Source organism: Rissa tridactyla, chromosome 13, assembly GCF_028500815.1.
Source record: "Rissa tridactyla isolate bRisTri1 chromosome 13, bRisTri1.patW.cur.20221130, whole genome shotgun sequence".
NCBI classification, from domain to species: domain Eukaryota; kingdom Metazoa; phylum Chordata; class Aves; order Charadriiformes; family Laridae; genus Rissa; species Rissa tridactyla.
Genome location: NC_071478.1, coordinates 8444024 through 8468009, shown reverse-complemented (window position 1 = coordinate 8468009; position 23986 = coordinate 8444024). Strand labels below are relative to the sequence as shown.

Sequence of the window (23986 nt, the reverse complement as noted above, 5' to 3'; positions counted from 1 at the left end):
ACAGAGACAGAAGAGCTGGTTACCTGGCCCATACCATTCCCCAGTGACTACTCTCGAATATTTCTCCAGCTTACTTTTTCCAGAGGGAGGAATGGAAGAAAAAACCTCGCATTGTCTGGGGCAGAGACATGGTCCAAATTCTCTACCTTGCACCAAAAAAGAGATTTTCTATATTTGTCAGTAGAAGCCAAATACTGAGAAGAGTCAGACCAGTATAGAACATTTCTGAAAATCTTACTCTACGTGCCATTGTTTACACCTGCAAAAAACAGATGGAGCATTTGCGCAAATCAGGGTACTATGTTTTACATCCCTTCTTCACAAATATAAATGAGTCCTGCAGGCAGTACTGAATTGGGTATTGTGGATTTTTTTTTCTCCTTCTTTATCACTATGTCCACATATGACAACAGGGAAAACAGAAGTTACAAATAGCTAAGTTGTTAGTACACTGAGGTAAAATTCACGAAAGACAAAATATATCATCAATCTCCATCAAAATTGTGCTGCAAAGGTTTTTATGGAAACGCTCTTAATAGAATAAATGTATTCTGGACATAGCAAATTACTTTAGCATAAGCAAGCAACCCCTTTGTCTAAAGAATTGTTCCTAAGAAATACCCTGAAAATATTTATAATTTGTAATGACAGAAACCACCCCCCCCCCAAATGTTTTAGCGCATGGAGAGATGTAAAGAAGCAAATATACTTTGCACATGACAGGCTATTGCTCTTCTGAGTAATTTCTTGTCTTTTTGTCTGAAGTATATTTGCTGTTGATCTCTAAACAGCAGGTGCAGATGTAACTGAAAATGGCTGGTTACATCAAATGAGAAAGATTTCATGAGAAACCTGAAAGAGCTAACCTATAGCTTACTTGGGAGAGCTGAATTCACTCATCTGCAAGAGGACAGTCGCAGGCTGACTGCAGAACAAGAGCGCCCATTTGGCCTTCCTCCACCGCTCCTGATGAAATCATGCTATCCAGGGGCCAGTATAGCTCTGCAGATGTGCTCTGCCTTATAAACAATGAGTGAGGCGCCTTGGGAACAGGCGCTTTAATGTACGAAACAGATTGCATTCTGTTCTGCCACAAGCAAATAGTTGACTGAGTGAACAACTGACATCTTTATTTGCAAATATTTCCAATTCTTTCCTTGCACCGGGCCCCGAACACCTTCATCACAAAACCGGTTTCTCCAATTCCTGGAGCTTGGTCCCACAGCCTCCATGACGGCACATTTTGGGAGATGCAGACAGGCCTTCCTTCCTAAATACTTCTTCTTACCTAAGTGGAAACAGGGACTGGTATTTTGTGAATTTCTGCCACACCTACTTAGATTGTTTTGGCCTGAAGTAAAAGGAAAGATGATGGATGTCCTCCCATCTGCAGGTGAACTAGAGTGGATATATCTGTATATTACACAAAACTGCCAGTTTTTTGGCACCTGGATAAAAAAACCCAAGCAATAAAAGAACTTGGAGTAGAGCCAGTGCCAATTTTACAAAAAGGTGAAGTGCATGCCTGAGTGTCAGATGTTTAAGTTACTGCCAGTCAGGGTGCATTTCTGTGACATCTCAGAGTAATACTTCTTAGGATTTCCTTCTCAAAGAAAGTTGAGAAGTCTCTCATTGCAACGGCTAGAAAAGGCAGAATTTGGCCAAAATGAAAACAGGCTGAGAAAAACTGCCCTCTTTGTTTTTCTTTCTGACCTGAAGGATGAACAATACAGATGATAAACAAGGAAGCGACAGATGTTTTAGTGCCCATTTGGAAAGTCAAGAGATTCATATACCCTAAGAGACTAAATAACAACTGCAGTACTTATGACTTAATGCTTCCACACCATCATCCAGGCTGCATGCTCCCCCTTATTTTCCCAGGTTCGTATTTAAGTACTTGCCTTCCCTGTCCTTCCTAAACCAATTAAAAAAAAAAAACTTACAATTTTTGTTGCCATCCCACATTCAACCAAGAACCTCCTGAGACCTAGCATCCTGGAAACATCCTGCAATGTCTGAACCACTGGAAATCTTAAAATCCTTTGTACCTTTGAGATGATCTCTTGTTACAGTTCAAGCGGGTGGAATATGGAATGGGTAATTATTTAAAATTCAATAATTATCCAGGGGCCTTTTTTTTTCCAGATGTTTTAGCCCAATCTGACTGCAGTTCCAATACACCATCTAAGACTCTCTCTAGCCACAGTGGGTGGTCCAAGAAACCTGTAAAAAGGCAGGATTATATCACAGTGAAAAGTGCTTTGTTTTATAGCTTCATCCCCAGCAAGCCATATCTCTTTGCATAACTAATTGGAAAGACCTAGTTCTCATGCAACCTGTCCACTGCCAAAGTTCATAAGAAGAAAAGCTTTCACCAACCTGCTTTAGGTCACATTAAATTTGGGAAAATACATCTTCATGTTAGAATTGTAATATATCCATGTAAGGTGAGACACAACCATTAATGAGTATCCCTTCAGAAAACAACGTCTGAACTGATCTTTTCTCTAAATTAGGGAAACAATCTAATTTTTAAAGCAGCCAAAAATAGAAAAGAGTTGGAGCTGACCTTGGTCTCCTACTATACCATGGCAAATGACAAACAATAGCTGACATATTTTCTAAGTGGTACCAGAGCACGGCTGCCTGCCTCCACCTCTAGCTGGAGGGAGCAGATTCAGACCATCAGATTCAGGGCTGACTCACCAGTCCGTGTTTACACCTCCTGCTCCAAGAGCATATTTTGATAGCATGCAGCGTATGCTACCACCCGCCACAAAGACAGAACATTCCTGGAAGGGAGTTTCTCTCTCTCTTTTGCAACTGATATAACTTTAAAGGTATTTTTCTGTTTTAGCATCTGCATTTCATTTTTTTTTTTTTCCTAAAACAGATTTTACAAGGCTCTTGTTTCTTCACAAGCAACAGCTGTTTGATGAGAAGAGGCTCTGTATTTTATGGAATGTGCCCACAGAACAAAGACCTTCAGCCAATGTTTTGGCCACACACAACCAGAGAAAATCTTCCTGTACCTTAAACAAGAATTTATAGGATTAAGAGCCATTGAGTCTCTCATGCAGTTCTTCTGTTAACATGGAAAACGGATACAGTGAAATGGTCTCTTTACATGGTTGTTCTAAAGTTGGGCTGAAAATACCACCCCATCCACATTTTCAGCCCTATTTCCACCCTCTGCTGTATTTTCCATCAACAAACAGATGGAAATATTTTCCAGCCACAAATATAGTACCCCCAACTTCAGGAAATTTTTGACATGTTTAAGTATATACCTATGTTATTCCTTTTGAGATATTTATTGCTTTTACAAAAGCATCTTGTTTCTGTTCACGCTGTATTTTAGGCAAGGCACTTCTTTCAGAAGATCTGGTTTTAATTTACATTTGAGTGACTGCCACTGCACAATGGCCATTCATGATGAACACGTCCAATAAACTTAAGAGCCATATGATGTGCTGTTTCCTGAGATTAGTTCCATTCTATAGCATTTGTAGAAAAAGACATTTTTTTTTTTTAACTTGCTTTTGTTGTCTAAAAGAAATTTAATGCCAGTTGTACTGGAATATAAAGACTTATTAACAAATCAAGTTCTTGTCTCCTTTGTCAAGTTTTTCTTTGCTTAGAGATTCCGACATAATGGCTTGCAAGAAACATTATATATATATGAATGAAAATAAAGCCAGTTCAGAGCTGTACTCCTCAATCTATTTCTGTCCTTAACTTTCAGAAAGCATGCTAACTGATGTCTGATAGTAGTTACGTTATGTAGATTTCATCTGAAAAAAATCCAACAAACTACCAACTTAGATTTTATCCCCATAAAGAATTATGTACATCCATCTTTAAACAGATGATGCTAAAATTATGCTAGTTCTATTTAAAATTAAACATCATGTATGTCTGACTTGTGATTTTCAGAAGATAAAGGTTACTCAAAGTTTAATTAAAACCAAAGCACAGTATATTACAAGATTTTTCACAAGGACGCTCTGCTTTTTCAAATGCCATTAACAGAGAGGAACACTAAGGAGGTGTGCGTAACCTGTAATCATCTGTGAGGAATTGATACGTATAGTAATAGACAGGAACACTAGCTGCATTATTTGTGTATTGGTCTACTCAAATGACACTGCAAAAGCCCTTTCTTAATTCCATAATCTGTACTATAGTTTACATATAGATCACAATTCTCTTTCATGGATCTTATTCCCATCAGTTTCCAAAACTATGTATCCATAACAGCTTAAATCAAATCATCTGAAGTCAACCTCAGCCCACCCACCATCTTTGATCAAACCCAGCAGAAGGAATGATATTATTGGTTAGAGCTTGGAATCAAGACCATAACCCTCCAAGGTATCAGTTATCTAGAAGAAATGACATATAGGTAGTTGTAGGCTTTCCGTGTAAAAATTGCTTCTTTATTTGCAATTTTTAATTGTAGGAACAAGCACATCTGTTATTATAATAATATCATAGTTATTTTTCAGGTGGAAGAGACAGGAAATCACTTAGCAGAATGTTAGAAAAAAGCTTACAAACACCTTAAAAATATCAGAAAATGAGAGCACAAGAGCAAACTTCAAGGCACTATCTGACTGTAGAATCTTAAGAGCGGGCAGATTCCTGTGCTTCTATAACCTCCATGCAGAAAACCTAGAGTTTTCACAAATAGGTTTTACTCTGTTACTCTAGGAAACAAAAAGGATTTCAAAAGAGACTTTCTGTTCATAAAGAAAGTGAAAAAAAAAAACAAAAAACAAAAAACAAAAACAACACACCAACCAGGGTACTAAAGGGTTAGATGTGCCAGTATCTTTTGCTGAAGGCGACCATTACTGCGGAATTGCAACAGTTAAGCAGATGTGTGTCGAATAAACGAAACGCAGCTCAAATATCACATCTCCAGTGATAACATTTTCAGGAGACAAATCGTCTCCATTGCCCAGTGCTCCATCAAGCACATTCCTTCCCCAGCCTGGCCTGACACGGCACTGCCCGGCACGGTGGTGTTGGAAGGCACTGCCTCATTGCTAACATTTTCTTAAAGTCTGGAGTTTTTGTAGCTGGCATGAGCAGGACAGAATGAACCCTGGAAAATACTTACGCAGATTATACGAAAGGAATGTAGGGCAAGGATTAAATAATAAACTGAAGTGATGTTAAATGAAATAACACAGCAGGTTGTGATGACCATTTGATATGGTCATTTAGTACCTGACTTTCAAGATACGCAGAGAAGTAGGTGGTAGATGTGAAAAAGAGGAGGGGACTCCTGGCCTGGCTGAAGGCTTGTATGATCCCAGGTGGGGTCTACATTCCTCCTCCTTCCATTGCTCCAAACCACCTCTTCTTGACTTGGTGCCTAGAAACTCTGGTCACCTTAATATATAGTTGGCAACATATCAATGTAAGAGTCCACACTGACATCTGAAATTGATCGTTTTACTGCCCACACTGGAGGAATGTTTCCCCGCAGGAATAAGGAATTTTATAAGTGTTATAAAAAGTTACTGGCACTACAACGTATTATCACTGTGGTATAAATTACTGATCTGCATGTCAGCTACGGGTCAGCTAGGATGGCAGCCAGAATCATCTCTCTGCTCTGAAAGAGCTGCATGGGCAACTGCTTCCCTTTGCAACCTTCATCTTCAGTGTCACCTGGGGTGTCCCTCCTCACGAGGGATGGATCCAAAGCAGGAGACAGAGAGGGGCAGAGCAGAAAGCTCTTGCATCACATATTGATCATAATACAACTGCAGAGGCAGACAATGTTTTGATCACATTTGTCTTGCTGACAATAAGAACAAAAATGTAATGCCATTTTTCATCAGTAGATACCAAAGCCTAGCCAAAGTTAGTTTTGCCTTACTCTCAAGCTTGGAGTAAATTAAGTACAGTATACTTGAATATTCTTAGTTATTAAAAATATGAGATACTTAGATCCTTACCAAGCCATATATTTCAGCTGCACAATTTTCTTTTCAAGCACTCTGAAATTTACTTTTATTTTTAGCCAATGTTTTCCTGAAGTTGGCAGACATTCTGTGACAGAAGGAGATATTGTGTACAAAACGGAAAATATTAATATCTGTACTGTCCCTCGTATTCCTAAACTGAACGTGCCGGAGCCATCTCCCAGCCAAGCTGGGACACAGAAACAGCAGGAGCGTGGGGAGGTGGCACCAGGCGGGGGGCAGAGCCTTCCCCCTCTGCAGGGAGCCGAGGGGTGCGGGCAGGCACATGCCCTAAACCCTTAAGATAACACAAACACAATCCGTGCCAACCCACACTCAGCTGGTGCAAAAGGGGAAGCCAATTGAGAGCATAGGTACAGTCTGCTTCCTATCCAGTCCTTTACTTTGGGGGAAAAAACCAGCATCCAAGCCCTGATCCATTCATCAGGAGTTCTGTAACTCAAGTAATACCAAATTTTGGATCCTGTAACTCAGAACAAACTACAGCTAGATGATGCATCTTTATCCCCTGTTCAGAAACCCAGTGCTACGAGGCAATGTCGTATAAAGAATACTGTCAGACAAATGAGAAAGACTGCAGCTCAGACTGAAACAATTAATTTGTATGCAGGGGTTGGCATCATTTCCCATTAGTTTGGAAGCTCCAGCCTTGTCAGTGATCCATCAGTGGTTTTTCAAGACACATTTTTGTTTTCAGGGCTCTATAGCTCTGGGCGGAAATGTCACATTTGTGGTGTCATCAAAACATATAAAATCTGGTTCAGTCATGCAAGAAAGAATATAAGGAAAAATAAAAGACTTTTATAGTCTCAGTACCTTTTAAATTTTTTTTCCTCTATCTTTCCAAATGCATTCATTAGGCTTAAAAATTGCACGCTACAGAAAATCCAAAATGGGGCAAGTTCTTCTCAGCAAGAAACTTAGTCTTCAATCATTACAAATCTAAATCTCCATATCTCATCTGTACAGTCTTTAACTAAGCACAAATGGTACCTCTAATTCCTTAATGTGTCTCTGTTGCCCCCCTCACCATATTGCCCACAGCAGGGAACTCCCCGGTGAGTGCTGATCTGATTAACTTTGCAGTGAAGTAAGACACATAGGGTGGGCTTTAGCTAAGCCGCTCTACATGTTTATCCCTCCAGGTTCCCTTCATATCAGTGGAGACAAATAGGAGTAATTCAGCCAATACATTTTAAACAAATACTTTGGCATGAAATGGATCCTATCCTGGAAGAACTAACACCTCTTCTTGACTGCACAGATAGTCTGTGCTGGTGAGCAAACATGGAGATGTCAATTATACAGAATCTTAAAATACAAAAGTCTTACTTAAACACACTCAGACCCAGGGCTTCAAATGCAAACAGGGTGTAAGCTTCATTCAAATAGAAGGTAAGTGGATATCCAAATACTTGTATGGATCTAGCCCTGTGCGTTTTGTGAACTGCTAGAGGGACCTGCTGGAATACCAGTCAGTGAACAGTCACGGGATTGTTCTTCCTATCTCTTGACCCTTGCAAGTTCCAATAAGAGTTTTGTCTGCTCTTCATCTGGTGTGAAGGGCAGCAAATATACGTCTAACATTTTGGCTTAATATTCTATAATTCAGAAGCTAACTAACCCTTTGCTAGCATTAGGATGCACGCTGCGAAAGTCAGTCCCAAAAAGCTGGGGCATGAAAGTAAAATTCCCTGGTGATCTGAAAGAACATAAGACAAGACACAGAAGCTTAAATATCAAGTAATAATATTATGTTGTACAAGACTTGCACACCAGCAAAGATAGTGATGAAATGTAAGAAAGCATAAGCTAAAAACATCTCTTTTACAAGTAGCACAGGTACACAGTCACTGTATTGATTAATTGCTTTTATACAACTGATCACTATATGTAATCCAGTAAACCTCTGGGGCTTTTGACATGTTATTAGTGAAGACAGATTCATGCAAATACGTGTAAGACATCAAGAAATAGTAGATACCTAGGAAGAAATGTCACAGCTTGCAAGAAATACAAAATTCAGCATTTCTACTTACTCACAACTTGAAGATGTTACACTGAGTTTAGATATGTGTGCCTACTAGAAAAGCTGCCTTTCGGTAACACATCGTACCTCTGCTTTAAAAAAATACTTATGCATTGGTTAAGAACATTATTATACATAATATCTTTAACACCAGGGGAGAAAATCTTGTTAGACCTCAGACTGAATGAGGAGTCTCCATGGACTCTGATCCCACTGAGACAGAAGATTGCAGGCTGGCAGCATAAGGTCCAAACAACATGAGAGAATTGTGGCTTGGTCAGCCACCACCTTTGATCTTAAGGCATAATAAGAGAACCAATTTGAGATGTTTCATAGACTTTCAAAGAAGCAATGAGCAAGTTACCCAGTAACTCCTTCTTTTTATATTCAGGATTTGGCTAGGTTTTCTGGTATTTTTATTTTTTTTTTACTGTACGGGTTTTCAGAATATACAACTGTTTTGAGAATTTCAGCAGTACCTTTGATGATCCCCAAAGTCATGGATTATTCTTTCTCTCTTTCTTGAGGCAGCACAACATTACATCAAGAGCCACAGTTAAAAATTTGGCTTTTTCAAGTCTGCCTTCCAGAAACAGTCTGCAGTAACTACTCAAAATTTGCTGCTCTGCTAAATATTCTTGCCAGTACATTTATTTTCTGCTGGCTAGTTGATAGTTGCAGGAAGCAAACTTTATTTTTTTTTTTTCTTAAGTGGAAGAATATTTATGGATTTATTTTTTTTTTAATAATATTTACTGAGCTCTAACTTTCCTCCAGAGAAAGCCAAAGAATGAGTTAAAACATGTAAAGTCTGTTGTGGGATATACAAAATATTCATGTTGAGGGAAGTAAAAAGCTAATCAACAGTCTGCAGACTATGCCAGAAGAATGGAAATATACAATAAAGAAAAATACCATGTACTGAAGCTGTGCTTTTCTTCCCTTGGGTACAGGCTTTACCACAATAAAGCACTAAGTCCCTGCAATTCTTTTTATAAATTCTACTGGAAATATTTCTATCGTTCCATCAGGTTTGACGTTCGCAGGATATACGTGGGTTTGATGTTTCTGTGGTTCGCTGAGAAACACGTGATTTAAAGCGGCATCACATACTCCAAGGTGGTCAGATAAGTGTGAGGTTACACGTTTCTTAAAATATATAATGAGGTGTAGTAACACATTTATAAGGAGCTTGTTCCCTCCGTGCTGCCTTCAAGGGATTGTGCAGGACTTTTACACTGAATGATTTGCACACAGCATGCCATTTCACCCCTCTCAACTCATCATTCCCATGCTGTTTTTTCATCCCTGTATGCTTTAGTGCTAAAGACAAATCTACAAAAAGACAATAAGGCAGAAAATTCGCTGATAGACAAGTTACGTACCTCTAGCTAGGATTTAAGGGTGGAATTTCATTGTCAGACCCAGACCTGTGCACACTTGCTCCGACTGCTCCAAGCAGAAACATGCACGTGCCAGGTGGGTGGCTGGACGGAGAAGCACCCCCTTCGCAGCGCTGTACGAATGCAGCCTGTGTGGGTACAAACCTTCCTTGCTCCTGCCAGTTGAGCTATGAATTCAGTAATAAATGGGCCTTGAGCATCTAAGTGAACCTCACTTAGTAAAAGCTTTGACCCGAAAGATTAAGAGTTAATCTAACCTTATCACATGCCGAGCTCTGAAGTGAATGAGTTGACAGCACTCGGCCGTTTTGCAAGAGAACTCAGTCCCGCAGAGGATGCTGAATTTATGCCTATTTTTCTTACGCTGGCAACTGTTCCCAAGAGCAAAGTAATGCTTCTCTGAAACAGAAATGGTGTTTGTGCCATATTTTCTTCTGCTATCTTAAATTATTCCCTGGATGATTTCCTTCCTTCGCCCACACCTCCTTTACCCCCGCTAACACTTTGTCTAACTCTTGGCAGATTTCCAATGTAAATATTTCTGGTCCATGAAGGAATTTAGATAAAGCCCACCTGCTTTGCAAAGGAGAAATGCATGAAGTTGTCACAGCTGCTTGGTGACAGTTTAGGACGACTCAACACTGCATTCTCAGGACCAAGAAAGAGAACATTTTCACCTCCTCTCTAAGTGTGCTCTGCCATTCACCAAACAATGTCAGTTTAAGAGTTAGTTTTAAGTTTCAAAGCTTTTATACGCCATTCTGAAATAATGGTCTGAAACACATTTTTACTAGTAGTGTTCAACAGGCTTGTAGTAGTCACATTGGTGCAAATTTTACCAGTTTTTGGAAGTACGATAGCTGTACAATAACGCTCCGGGGGCCACTATGGCTGAGTCTGAAAATGTCTTTCCTGGACGAGATGCCCTAAGTTAGTACAAACTGGCATCATTTTATTAATGTCTGTGAACGCCTGCTCATTGGCTCCATCTGAGAACCCGGTCCCACTAAATGTTTAGCCAGTTTCTATAACCATGTTTTTTCCCCAGTTTCACCAACAAACAAGACTAGGACTGGACTAGAAAATAGATCATCACCACATCACAAAAAAGTTTCATATATTGAAATCAATGGAAATCAGGACTTTAACAATGACATAAATCTAGGGGAAAAGTTTTGTGTGAATCACAACACAACCATTACATAGACAGTGAAACTGAGAAATCAGATTAGAATAAAAATTCAATACTGTTCTAGCTTTTTAATTAGTTGGAGTGCATAATTAATGCCATTACATTGCAAGGCTAACTTTCTTGACAAAGAAAAATCAATCCAGTCCTGACGGCCTTTAATACTCCTAGAAGAATTATCAGTTGCCTGTCATATGCAAAAATCAAGAAAATTTCTTTTTAGGTTGACGAGAAAAAAACCACCAAAAAACCACACAAATCTTTCTCCCAAATCTGAAATTCCCCAACTTGTTGAGGGCAGAATTGTCATCCCTAATAACAAGTGGAAACCGGTAATATTTCATCAGCATAGCTAAATAATTACAAACATTGCTCAGGAAAACCAGATTCCCTGCTGTGTCTGGTGCTTTCTCCAAATTTATTATTTCGCTGGCTATTCAAGCTGTATTTGACATCAATTATCACAGCAGACAGAAACAAGGAATGAAAATACAGACAGCAGTACTCCTGAAATTATCTCCACTGAAATTATTTAAAACGTCTTTAGGGTAATAAGATGTCTATTGTAAAAATTGTTGCCAAAGAGCAGCACAATTCATGCACAGTCTTACATGGACCAATCAATTTCTTAAGTACCACAGCATATTTTTTCCTTTGTAACTATTAATTAGAAATCTCCTTGAGCATCCAGTTCATACAATTCTCTACCTTATAGCCACAGACTATGAAAGGAAAGCATCCACAGTGCACAGGTGCATTGGAAAAAACGTTAGATCTTATGGATGCTTTTTGTACCGATCTGTAACTCATGGCATAACAATCTCTCCAATGCACGGAGAATAGGCCTTCTGACGCTTTACACCACCTCTCCCCTTCCTCCTATTTACACAGAGTGGGAGTCCTGAGGTAGCTCACAGCAGAATCTCCAAACTTTTGGTAGTCTCACCAGTTATTACATCATTACACTGAACAAAAAGATACTCTAGAGGTTTAATTTATTTCACAGCTCTTCGGTTAGCATGAATGCAAAATAATGTAGTTAATGACTTTTCACTAGATGATAAACTGTGCATCTAGGGATTAATTCCACCCTAAATCCTAACATGATCTGTCAAAGTACATTTCATCAGCCTAACCACCTAAGTTCTTTCTACAGTGCACCATATATAATATAAATACAAGGAGTGGTTTAATTCTAGGATGAAAGCATTATATTTCCTTCTAGCAGAGTACTCAGACTTTGTTAAAGCCCCGCATTACCTGGCGCAGCACTCCAGCTCTTGCCTATTTTTCAGCAATATGGAGTTTAATATTAACATTAAGCATACATATGAATAGCAGGCTATAAGATGACTAAATTATGACAGACATAGATATATAGATACAGATATAGCAAGACAAAAAAATAATTACCAGTTGACCAGATTAGACTTGCTGTAACTAAACCTGAGAATTTATTTCAGCCAATATTGGAGATACTTATCTATTTTCTTTCTCTGAAATCAACCACTAGCTTTTTTACTAAAAATATCTGTGCCTCTGAATATTACTTTCTACACTTGTCTTTATAAGGATTTCCAAACTGATCTCTATATAAAGCATATTCTATAGCCCACTGCGTTAGTTATAAGCAGGAAACATCTCTAGGCTCAACCCTGTAAGAACAAATAAAAGCAAAACATCAAAATCCAATAATCTGAGGAAAATAATTCTCAAAGGAAAAAGTGCTTAGAACATTAAAAACCTGGGGAAAACAGAAAGAAATTAAAGAGGAGAATGTAAGGAATTATTTCTTTTAAAAGAAGAGATTAATATTCTGAATTAGAACTTTAAACTTATCCAACCTTCGTTTACTGCAAATTAATTACATTTCTTTCTATTTCATTTTATTTGTTCATGGGATTTGTTTATTTACAACTTTCACATCTTCTCTCTGTCCTTGCTTAGCACTGTCTAATACCCAACTCCAGCAAAGCACTCAGCTATGTGCTTGATTCAAATCACGAGTAATCCCTGTAAAACACGTTGCTACATTCTTTGCTCTCTCTCCTGAACTGTGATGCCCTGGCTATCATACTGGAAGTGTTATCGTATAAGCCCTGCCTTCGTCTGGAGTGCACTTTCCCCTCCAAAGCATATGTTAGTCATTAAATGATAGCTTGAACAGATCAAGATTACTGAAATTTATTGCGAGTCGCTGCAGAGGAGGAAGGTATGCAGAGCCAGCTTCAGGGTGAGTCACTGAAATGCAGTTCCTCTTGGCTGGCCCTGTCCGATAGGAATCTTGTTGCTGACCCAGCTTGTGTTAGCCTCTTAAATTGGGAAGGACTTTACTTTTTTTTTTTTTTTTAAACAAAAAAAAAAAAAGGGAAAATCCCTCCTTAGCAGCTGCACATTTTCTGCTAGAAAAACAACTCCAAGTTTCTATTACTAGCTGTTAATATCATTATCTACCAGCTCCGTTGCAAAGCAGAAGGAGTCGAGTTAAAATGCTGACTGAAACAAGCAAAACCAGAAATTTACCATCCACAGATTTCTCTAAAGTATGACTCCTCTGTTATTTCCGAGCTAAAATTAACACCGTTTTCTAAGCCAAACTTTTTATTTATATTGTGCGAACCAAATACAAGCATTGTTTTAGAGTGGCAATGTTACTGTAAGAGAGCCTATACTTAGCCATACTGCTGCCCTATAATAAGCACGCTCACAGCCACAATGCGATATCAGGTGACTTTGGGTTTGCTTTAGAAGAAACACCACTGCGGAAAGGCAAAGGCAGATCACTCTCACCACTGCTGAGCAGGTGCTTTATTCTTCAGTTGCTGGTTAAATGCAGCAACTCAGGAGCATAATAAAAAGAGCACACTTCCTTCCAAAATCTGTGCATTTATTTCTGTACTAATGCCATTAATCACCAGCAGCAGAGCAATTATCTCTGCCTCTATTAGACTGTATAAGTGTTATCTCTCCCCCAACCTTACCCACTTTTCTATTATGGTTGTAAGGCTCCACTCTGGATGTGGATCATATTCTAGTTTTCCCATTCAGTGGTCCAAGGCAATATTCACAGCATTTTTCTGCAGAAATGCTGGGGGTTGGACTAGATGATCTCCAGAGGTCCCTTCCAACCCTACGATTCTATGATTTGAAGGGAAAAAATTCAATTTGCATGCAGTGGACTTGTAGAGTTTTGCAATTCTTCTTCTTACTAACTATAAACTCATTCTATTTGGAAACTGGTGTTCTGTTTTTCAGAACACCAGAAAAGCTGAAGACAACTTTTCAACCCTTATTATCACAAACTAAGCTCTTTCAGTTCCATAAAACCATACTGAATTCCTTTGCATTGGTAACGTCTGATGTGTGCAATGTGCCAATATGCAGCTTACCAAAATTCCTAGTCAGATCCCTCTTCACTGCAGGCCAACATAGATGAGCTTCATGTTCAAAAGCCTTAAGTGTTCTATGATTTAGAAGTACATCCATATAAATAAGTTACCATCCATGCCCTTCTAGATCTTACGCTCTTTTGGACACACACCCCTCCAAAAAATTTAACAAGTGATTCAAGGGACTGAAAAAAAAAAATAAATATGGTGTGGTCTTTCCACAGCAATGTTCTAAACCAGTACGTGCAGAAGACCTTATTCTTTCTAAATCATGTTCCATCTTCACAACAGTTAGCCTTTCATTACCTTATCATTTTCAGTACATTTTTGCATATGTTTCCAAGGCAGCATCAGGAAGACAAAAATAGATTTACTGTATTTACCATTTTCTGGACCATCATTTGTTTATACACATTTAAATATTGGTCATTCATGCCACATAAATCATTCCTTAGAGCTTAAGAGGTTTTACAGAGACATGGGCAGACATGCCAGAAGTCTAAAGAACTCGAATACAAGCATGTGATAATGTCTTGGATTGGCAAGAAAGAAACAAACCCACAATGTAATTAATAGGCAAAAGAGCATGAGGAAAGAGTTCGAACTACACACAATTAATAAAAGTAGCTTAACTCCCAAAATACTTAATGCTAATGTTTTGAAGTCACCACCAGTGCAACTGCTACAGCAAAGTATCTCAAGGAGAATGTACAACAGGTTATTCAGATCTCACACTACTGAATGCAATAAAAAAATAAATTAGATTAAATAAACATAGAGTTGCAGATGGCACTTCAGCTGAAATAACTAGTAAGAAATTTTCTAGTGAACTTTCTACTTGTTATTTACTTAATATAACTGCTGACAGAACTTTGCATTTTCAGAAATTATTTGTACAGAGGGCCTTTGCTGTATTCCTCAAATACAGGCCCACTTAACTGCTAGGATTCATCCCGTGCAACAAGTGGTATCATGGCAATTCTGCCTCTCACATATACACATAGGATGATAGAGACAGAAAACTGGCTTAAGAGCAATTCTCAGCACTTAGGCACATGGTCTATTCTGATTTAATTCCCACCATATGGGAGAATATAGTAAAAATAACAGGACTGCAAGTAGTTTAGGAAAACCTAGGTACTAAAAGCTTGCCAGTGTGAGACTTTCAGTAAGAACCCAGACAATGTACAATGTGACACAGCTGATATGCAAAGGATCAAACTGTAACAAACCAAGGAAAACAGAGAACACATTCCTTAAACTTCTCTCCACCACAGTAACTTATCTGGAACCTGATTACATTGATCTGGAAGACAAACTGAGTTGAACCTGCCTAGGGTTAAGTCAATGCATCCACAGGATCCGGAAAGTCCTTTCTCTTTTTGCTATTACATGGATTGTTCAATATATTACTAATGGAGAGACAGGAATGCGTTAACATTAGATTTCTACTCACTAAAAAACACTGGCTGTGAGTACAATGAACAGACAAACTACCTGAAACAAATACATTGCTTTCTCTTCAAATTGTTATGAATAATGGAGTTGTACCAGTCTGAACACAACATTAGATCACCGTTAGAGTGAGGACTGAAGGCTTGGCCCAATGGGAGTCAGCAGTTCTACCAAGGATTGTAATTAAACCAGAACCTTACCCTTTGTATTTAATATATCTCTTTACAAAACAGTTTTGAAAACACAGTCTCTCCAAGTATCTGACTCCAATGAATTTGAAATTCTCAAATCATCAAAACTATCTCTGACCTTTTTTAAAAACAATAATTTTGGCATTTTGAAGCTAAACGCAGCTTTTTGGGATTTCAGATTCTACAGTTTGCCTCTGCCACTTCAAAACAGCTTGACGCCATCAAGAGAGATTTTACAGGATCCATTCTCACAGTGGGGATTAAGGGCTGGTGGTATTACTTTTCTATTTAAAATTTTAAACATCGAGGTTATTAACATCTGCATATTGGCTACTTCCCCTCTGCAGTAACTTTTTTTCATAAAATTTAAATATGTATATATTTGTATTAACATTGTGCAGAGAAACAATGTTTTATAGCAGAAACACTGACATTTCATTAAATGTAGCACAAGCAGCTGGAACTGCTGCAATAAGCCAGCACCACATGCAAGGATGTTTTGAGGATGTAGTCACTGATGAGGAACTTAAACAAGAGGAACTGAATTGAATTTAGAAACTGCGTTCACGGCTGGGACAGAACTCTACATCACTGTACCAGATTTGATCATGTCAAATATAAACCCCGTAATTTTCTCTTCTCCTCCTGTGACAAATGTTCAATCAAAGGCAGAGTGCGAAGTAGCACACGATGCCACAGTTCAGTAAAACAGGATAACTCTGGAATTCAGTTCTGGGTTTATAAGTCAGCAAGATTTTCTCAAAGTTTATTGCTTGGTATTGACTGACCTCCAACTGCTGGTGCACTGTCACTTGCAAGCAGAAATTTGAAAGAGAAAAAGCAGAAGCTTTTTGCTGTAGATTGATAACACTTGGTTCCAGTCACCAGTGGTTATTTTCTTTAGGAAAGAGGTAATTTTATAGATACTAAGTGGAACCCAACATATAAAGTTACCCACATACCCAAAGAATAAAAGTCAGCAACTAAACTTAAAATTGAAAGCAAACTTTACTTCTACACTTCCAAAAACATTCAACCACTTCATGATACTCTTGGTCCTGTTACAATAGCCACCTCAAAGGCAAAGGACTCATTTATAAAGAGGAATTGTTTCATGACAAATGAGTGATAACACATGGAAAGTATTGTGCCTCCAAAGGCTTAAGTCTGCTCTGACGTGGAAATGAAACCTTCTATGAATTACAACTTATTCCAATGAAATCCTGATTCTTACAAGTCATAATCGTCAATGGGCTTAATGAAAATCTACTTTTTTTTTTTGTTACTGTGCCTTTCTAGGCTTTTAGAATGGATTTCTATGAGAAAATACGTCCTGGGATGTTTCCATTAATATTAACAATACAGCACTATTGTATTTTTAAGAGAAGCTGTATATCCTCTTACTGAATATTGGTATTTTAAGGTTGCCCAGGGTCAAAAAAATTAGCTGCAACTATGTTCATTTCTCATTTGAACTCAATGGATTTTCTGTATTCTTTATAGCAAGGATTTAACTTCTGTAACAAAGTGCAGAACTTTGTATTGATTTTTAAATTACAAGTTTTATTATTATTTTCTCCTTTTGCTTCATTGTGGTGCACTCTGTAAGAGTCACAGCTTTAATTGTATTTTATTCAATTTTTTCTGGCAAAGTCCATCCATCAAAAAATTATACCTTTGTTCTGCAGATGTGGGCAAAAGTCATTGCTTTTCCTCGATCGATATATGAATTAGTCAACACTTAACTTGCCATAAAAATAAGCTGGCTCCACATTGATTTGTCTCTCTCATAGTAGCACTAATATTTGTGTACAAATGGAAATTGGTTCTTCTCCCATTTTATTTTCCTATCAGTAATGATGTTAAACAAACCTGGCGATACGGCACACTGCTAGCCAGGCAAAAGACAACAGAGAGAAGGCTGTTGTTTCGGTACCTTTTAGAGGCAAAAGTCCCTTTGCCTCATTAAAAGCTCAATGAAAGTGTTCCTTAACCTTACCTCTATCCGCCTGAACTGCAAGAGAAGCCAGCACTTTTTTATAATGGGAGCACAGTTAAGAGAAGAGGAGGTCTATCTTTTCCCTGTGCGTTACCATCTCCAAAAGGAGTTCCCCAAGAGAGCACTTCCCAGACGCGCAGGATGCACTTACAATAATGAATGCTGAGGCTCTCACATGACTCCTGGTTCTGGAGATTTAAGAAACTCATACAACAGAATACGAGATGGGACCAGTCAACAGTAAGGGATCGACAGAGCAGTGAGCACAGCGTGCTCTGATGCATCATCCAGGGTATGAACGTTCCCCTTTCGTCTCGTCACCTTAGCCAGTCCTTTACCCTCCCTGCACCAAATATGCCTGGATTTACACCAAGCTGGTATTTCTACGTGCTGAAAGATGGTCAGCTGCCTTGTCAGGAAAGACAAGAATTTATAGCTACATTTTCCCCACAACAGTGACAAAGTGACTTCAGTGTGGTCAAATATCAAGGTATATGCTACATAGCCACATGGATTTTACAAAATATTGGTGCAGTTTTCCACCATTTCTGCCCCATTGCCTCTTCTGACACTTGCCAGGGCATGTTGTGTATGCATTTCAGCCTTGACATTCAGGTCTTCTAAATTTCCACCATGTACTGTAATTTCTTGGATCGTATAAGTTCTTCTGTAGTTGCTCCTGCTATGAAAAACATCTTGCCAGAAGCAGAATTTTTGTGAGGATAATGATTTTACAAAGCGTACCGTTGCTTCATTACAAAACATCTGGACAGGTCACCAAGCTGTAACAGTGAGTTTGATGTGCGTAGCTATCCAGTAGGAACATAGCCTTTTCTTTTGGTTCAAGTTCATCAAGGGCTCCCATAAATACCATGCTGTCAGATTCTCAGCCATAAGACACATTTTCTAGAGATAAGCCATGTTTAACACTGTTGATCCTCTTACTGTTTCCCTTATTCTCACTCTGATCCTCCTTGAAGGGCTGGAAGCGTTGCAGTCTCCAGAACAATAGAGACTACTACATACTACAACCTGACGCAATCAGCAGGCATATCAAGGGAGCTGGTAAGTTTAGAGGAAAATGTGTGTTCACACTGAATGTGCTGCAATTACAGGCGATACTAGCTCTCAATGAACATAATTTTCTTGTATTACAGCCTTTGTCTGATAGTTTTTCAGGTGAGCTATAGAAAGAATAAGTATACAGAGAGCAAGCTCTTCACGTTCTTTGAACATGTGTATGTTGACTGGGAAAACTACATTAGGACAAACATTGAATCAACAGTATAAAATATTTAATGACATTTAAAATCCCACTATTAATAAAACAGCTTAACAGAGTGGCAATAGATCTGAGTCTACAGTGTCACAAAATACTACTATTTCTCTCTCATCTTCATCTTATACTCTAAGCAGTGAGAAGGGACAGTCATTAAAAAGATCCATGAATGTAATTCTTCAATATGTCACAAGTCTCAAGCAACGAGGCCCTCAGTGATCCCCAAACATCACTAGAAAGCTATCTTCTATCTACAGAGAAGGAAAATGAGAATTGCTTTTAACTCCTGGCTCTGTCACTGTATTATAAAAGTGCACACTGTGGATGGAAAGAGCAGTGCGTCAGAATGGCAGAAAGAATAACACAATCATTTTATGTTCTTATACAAAGAAGTTAATTTTAAGTCCTTGATGAAGTCTTCTTGCAAAGCAATCTTTCTAAAGCTGTTAATATTTTCGTAAGATAAAAGAAAGAGTAACAGAAAGAAACGGTTTCAGGGATTGTACAACCAAAACCATTATTAGAATAGTGACAAAACAAAAATACTGTAAGTAGTAAAATATACATGTCTATCCTATCCACAGGGAGTATTTACTACTTAAAAAGAATTAAGCAAGTAATATTTGTATTCTGTGAAAAATTGGGCTGACTTATTCATCCTGATTCATGAGAATTTCTATTTTAAGTCAGAAAACTATTTTCCACTAACAGGAGCTTGACCAGAAAATTTTCTGCCTGCTCTGTTGGTAGAAAGAATGTCAACCAGCAATATTGGTCCTATAAGAATCCAGCTGCCAGCCTGAACATCAAGATCCAATGGCTGTAATTACTGATGCCCTCTTCTTATGTCCTCTCTGACGGAGGTGAGTCTGCAGTCTAGTCTCCCTAGTCCTTGTACCCATGAAATTAAGAGTGTACGTATATGGGGACTTAACTCCTGTGCTCCACAGCACCAGTTTAGTCTCCAGCCCATCCCCCAGGGTGGGCAGCCATCTCTTCTGTGCCCTCGGTGCCCACTGCCCCATAGTGCTCTCTAGAAAAGGAAGCATTATCACATCATTTATAAATATTCCCTGCATGCACACATAATTGATTAAATATTAGCATCAGTTTGTATTGTCTTATGTTTCAAAAAGAAAGAGAAATTTAATCATCTCACAAGCTCCTAAAAGCTACATAAAAAATGCAGACAATTCCAGAGAAACCCAGAGAATCCTTGCCTAAGGGAAGATTTAACTAACAGTGACTTCGGCTGTGGAATGAATCAAAACTTCACAGAGCATTTATCAAGAGGTGATATTCAGTTCATAGACATTCTCATTGTAACTATTTCCTAAAATAGACATGTTTTATTTTATTCCCTCTTTTTTTCCTGTTGCTCAATGATTGGCATTTTTCCTATGTACGTGAGGAGAAAATGAATTGAAGTTTTATTATGCTGTGCCAAGTATCACTACAATCAGTACATGAAATCATATTCTCCTTTCTCACCTCATTTTTCTACTTGTGCAATCCAGTAGATTCCACTGGAGTAGCTACAACTAAATCAGATCAACTGAATGATTCTATGATACTATGAAAAAATTCAGACTCAAATTTAAATTTTAATAGAGAAAAACTATTTGTTTGGACGTTTTATTTTTACTTTTTCTTATTACTTCCCTCTCTGTTAAACTGAGAACATTATGTGGAACAAACAGGCAACTATAAGACTGAAGTTGGTATCCGCTTCAAATGTTTCTCTCATTATTATAAGCAAGCAAGCAGTATTTTAATGGATGAAACAGGTTTCTAAGCCAGATTTTATGCTCTTGGCTTAGTCATTATATTCAATCATAAAGTTACATAAATAGCTTGACTGTTATTCTTTATTTTAAATTACATACTTAACACAGTGATCTTGCAGACAGAAATTCTTACACATTTTAAATTCTGCTTTTATTTCATGAGTGATCATACTCCACCAAATGACAAAGTAATATGTAATATGATAGAAAGAACCTGTGCTGCTATCCTATGAAAGGTTTCAGACATGCAGTCATTTCCCGATCTGCTTAAGTAACTTCACTTACTTAAATTTACTTGTGAATTTATTTAGATAAATTACTTAAGCAAATTCACACAAGTAAATTGTCTAAATTTATATTGTTTAAAATTATTCCATGGAATTTATTGGAGCCTTTTAAAAATCTACAGCAGTGTAAAAGAGAACACTTTTGGCCCACTGTTGCCTTACCTGTGCTTAACTGGAAGGTATCATCTATCAATCCTTTCCCTGATATAAAACATATCCACTAATTAACAGCCAGAAGAGAAATTATATTCCCAAAGCCATGGGTGCCATAAGCAAGTGAATGTAATGTATATTCCTATCAAATTCAACATATATACCACTTCAGCAGAGCTGCACACATTCATCTCAACTCCTTACTATGCACCTTCCCCACAGACAAATATTCAGTGTATTTCCATCTACACTACATCTTTATTTCTAAAGATTACTCACAGAATTTGGAGTCCATGTATAAGATACCCAGTGTCATTTGTGTTGGTTCTGTTGCTCACTGATTAATAGCTTTTCTTAGCAAATTCAAACCAACAACACAAAAAGTCCAAGAAAGGCAGAGCAGATAACTAGATGTATTCCCCATTGCCCAGATCTCAAGCTAATTCTCTTTACAAACTTTTACACCTATTTCTCCTTTTAAACACTTATTCTGACTCTAGATTACACCCTTCCACTGGGAAAACAATAGAAATGAAATATGGCAAACAAAAAATTTCAATAAAAAAAATTTTATCATGTCAAAACAGATTTTCTGATTCCAGAAAGTTTTGGTATTTGAAAGTTTTTAGCATTTACATTTTTTACGTGTGATTTGGAATTTTAAAAGGAAGTTTAGAAGCCAAGGTAGGAGATATACAAACTGCTTCATCATCAGATAATACTGAAATTAGGTTCTGGAAGAAGGATAGAAGTATCTCACACAGTTGAATTGAATTTTGATTTGAAAAACATTGGAGAAATAGGTATTTAGTCCAGCATGGGACCAGTTTCTAATTCAAGTCCACAAATTGTTCATGGTTAAAAAACACAATGAGATTATGAATTTTCTAAATATACTTGTAGAGGAAAACTTCATTATATCTCAAACTTCTCAAAGTAACAGGACGGTACCAGTTAATAAGATGTAAAAGCCAGACACAGATTATTACTGGAGCGAGTAACCAAGTGGGTAAAGAGTCTTTTAGCCTTTCAGAGGGCGGCGGCTTGTGCTTTATCCGTCTCCTTTCAGGCTTGTATGGGTAACAGCAAGATCTAGCACATTTATTATCCCAGTACAGTTTAGTGAGCAGAGTTTAAGATCATGCTCACTACACATTTAGAAATATTTCTAATATTTCCCCCCTTGCAATTAAAATTATCAGCACTTTAAACACAAATGCATTGACGTGTATTTATGGACTGATTTCAGACAGCACTAAGCTACTTTTTCAATGCTGTTAACACAATGGGATAAATTTCCCCATTTCCTGTGGGGATCTGAAAAAATAAAATAAATTAAAAAAAACAAACAAAAACACAGACACACACAAAAAAAATCTCAAACACCAAAACCAAGTCACATCTGAACAGGGGTTAGGAGGATTAGTAAGACCTGAACACTCCCTAAAATGGAAGTAACTGTAAAAATATTATGGTACATAATAGATGGCCAGCTGTGAATGCATTGCCAATTAGCAATAAGAGCTCTGGAAGAGCACAGTATAAAGCACACACTGCTCTAGGTAGAGCCTGAAACTCCCAATCAACCTGTATCTGTCATACAGTATGTTAGACAGATGTGTTCATACCACTTTCTCATGGATTCTGCTAACTGAAACAGAGAGAGAGACAGATGATAAATGTAGAATTTCTATCTGTATACACCAAGATCACAGTGATCTTCACAGTGAAAGTCAACAGGCATAAAGGAAAAGACACAGGTTTGTTCAACAGCCTGCTAGTAAATCATCATATTGAAGCATGAGGAGGTACCTGAATAAAGAAAGCAAAGTACATTTTATAAATGATCTACACAAAATATAGTCTTCTAAGAGGCCACTAGGGACATTCAGGAGAGTCCTTAGTTTGAAAAACTGTCAGCAAAACAACACTTTTCATTTCTATGCCTTAGGGTTTTTTCATATATTTGTTTTCTGTAGCCTACTCTATCTTTATCAGAAGCCCAACAGGAGAAAGATAAACCGGTTTGAAAACAGCCGTTAAAAGAAGAATATGACAAAATATTCAGAAGAACATCTAAGATGTTTTCTAGGAAACCCAACTATTCTCCATTCCACTGACAAGACAGAAAGAGATGCCTTGCCTTTTTCTCCAAGAGCAAACAAAACCAGATATTTTTCCAGTTTCTTCCTGAAATACACTAATTTGGTGAAACTGAAATGTCTTACAGTAATCGATCAATTTGAATAAAACTTGTCTCCAAGTTTTCTCAGATTTTCATATTTCTTGTCTCTTGTTTCTCAGATTCAGAATGCTCTGCTCTCTAGAAAGGGCAGTTCACACTAGGATAGGGATTTGAACCTGCTCCACTCCTACCCCAGAAGATGTTCTGCCCATCATACTTGTATCTGCCCTTGGAGGAGTTCCTTCTCTGGGTTTATACATGAGAACATTCAAAACACCTCAGTTATCTCAGTGTGGATTAAGACCAAAAAGCAAAAACCATGAGTGAGTTCCTGTTTTTGACAGCTCTAATGAGAAAGCAGTAATTCATACCATCCTATTCTAGATTGCACAAACACATCCATAGAACAATACATACAGAAATGCCTAAAGCTATACTTGTCATTTCACCTTCTTTTTCAACATGTGCACTAATCAGACTTTTGCAGTGATGGAAACAGAAGTCATTGAAGCGTAATGGTTAGAAAAACATAATATTGTAGTCACAAATGCCATCTGAATTGCTACTAAAAATGCCTACAAAAATTATAAGACAAGCCCAAAGTAGTCATATACGCTGAAGTTCTGAACAGCCCTGAC

The 23986-nt window shown here is 37.9% G+C and overlaps 1 protein-coding gene across 2 annotated transcripts in view; it reads right to left on the bottom strand.

Moving 5' to 3' along the window:
- The window catches only part of ADGRD1 (adhesion G protein-coupled receptor D1), a 170326-nt gene that overhangs the window by 100204 nt on the left and 46136 nt on the right, over nt 1-23986 (bottom strand). The window lies entirely within an intron of this gene.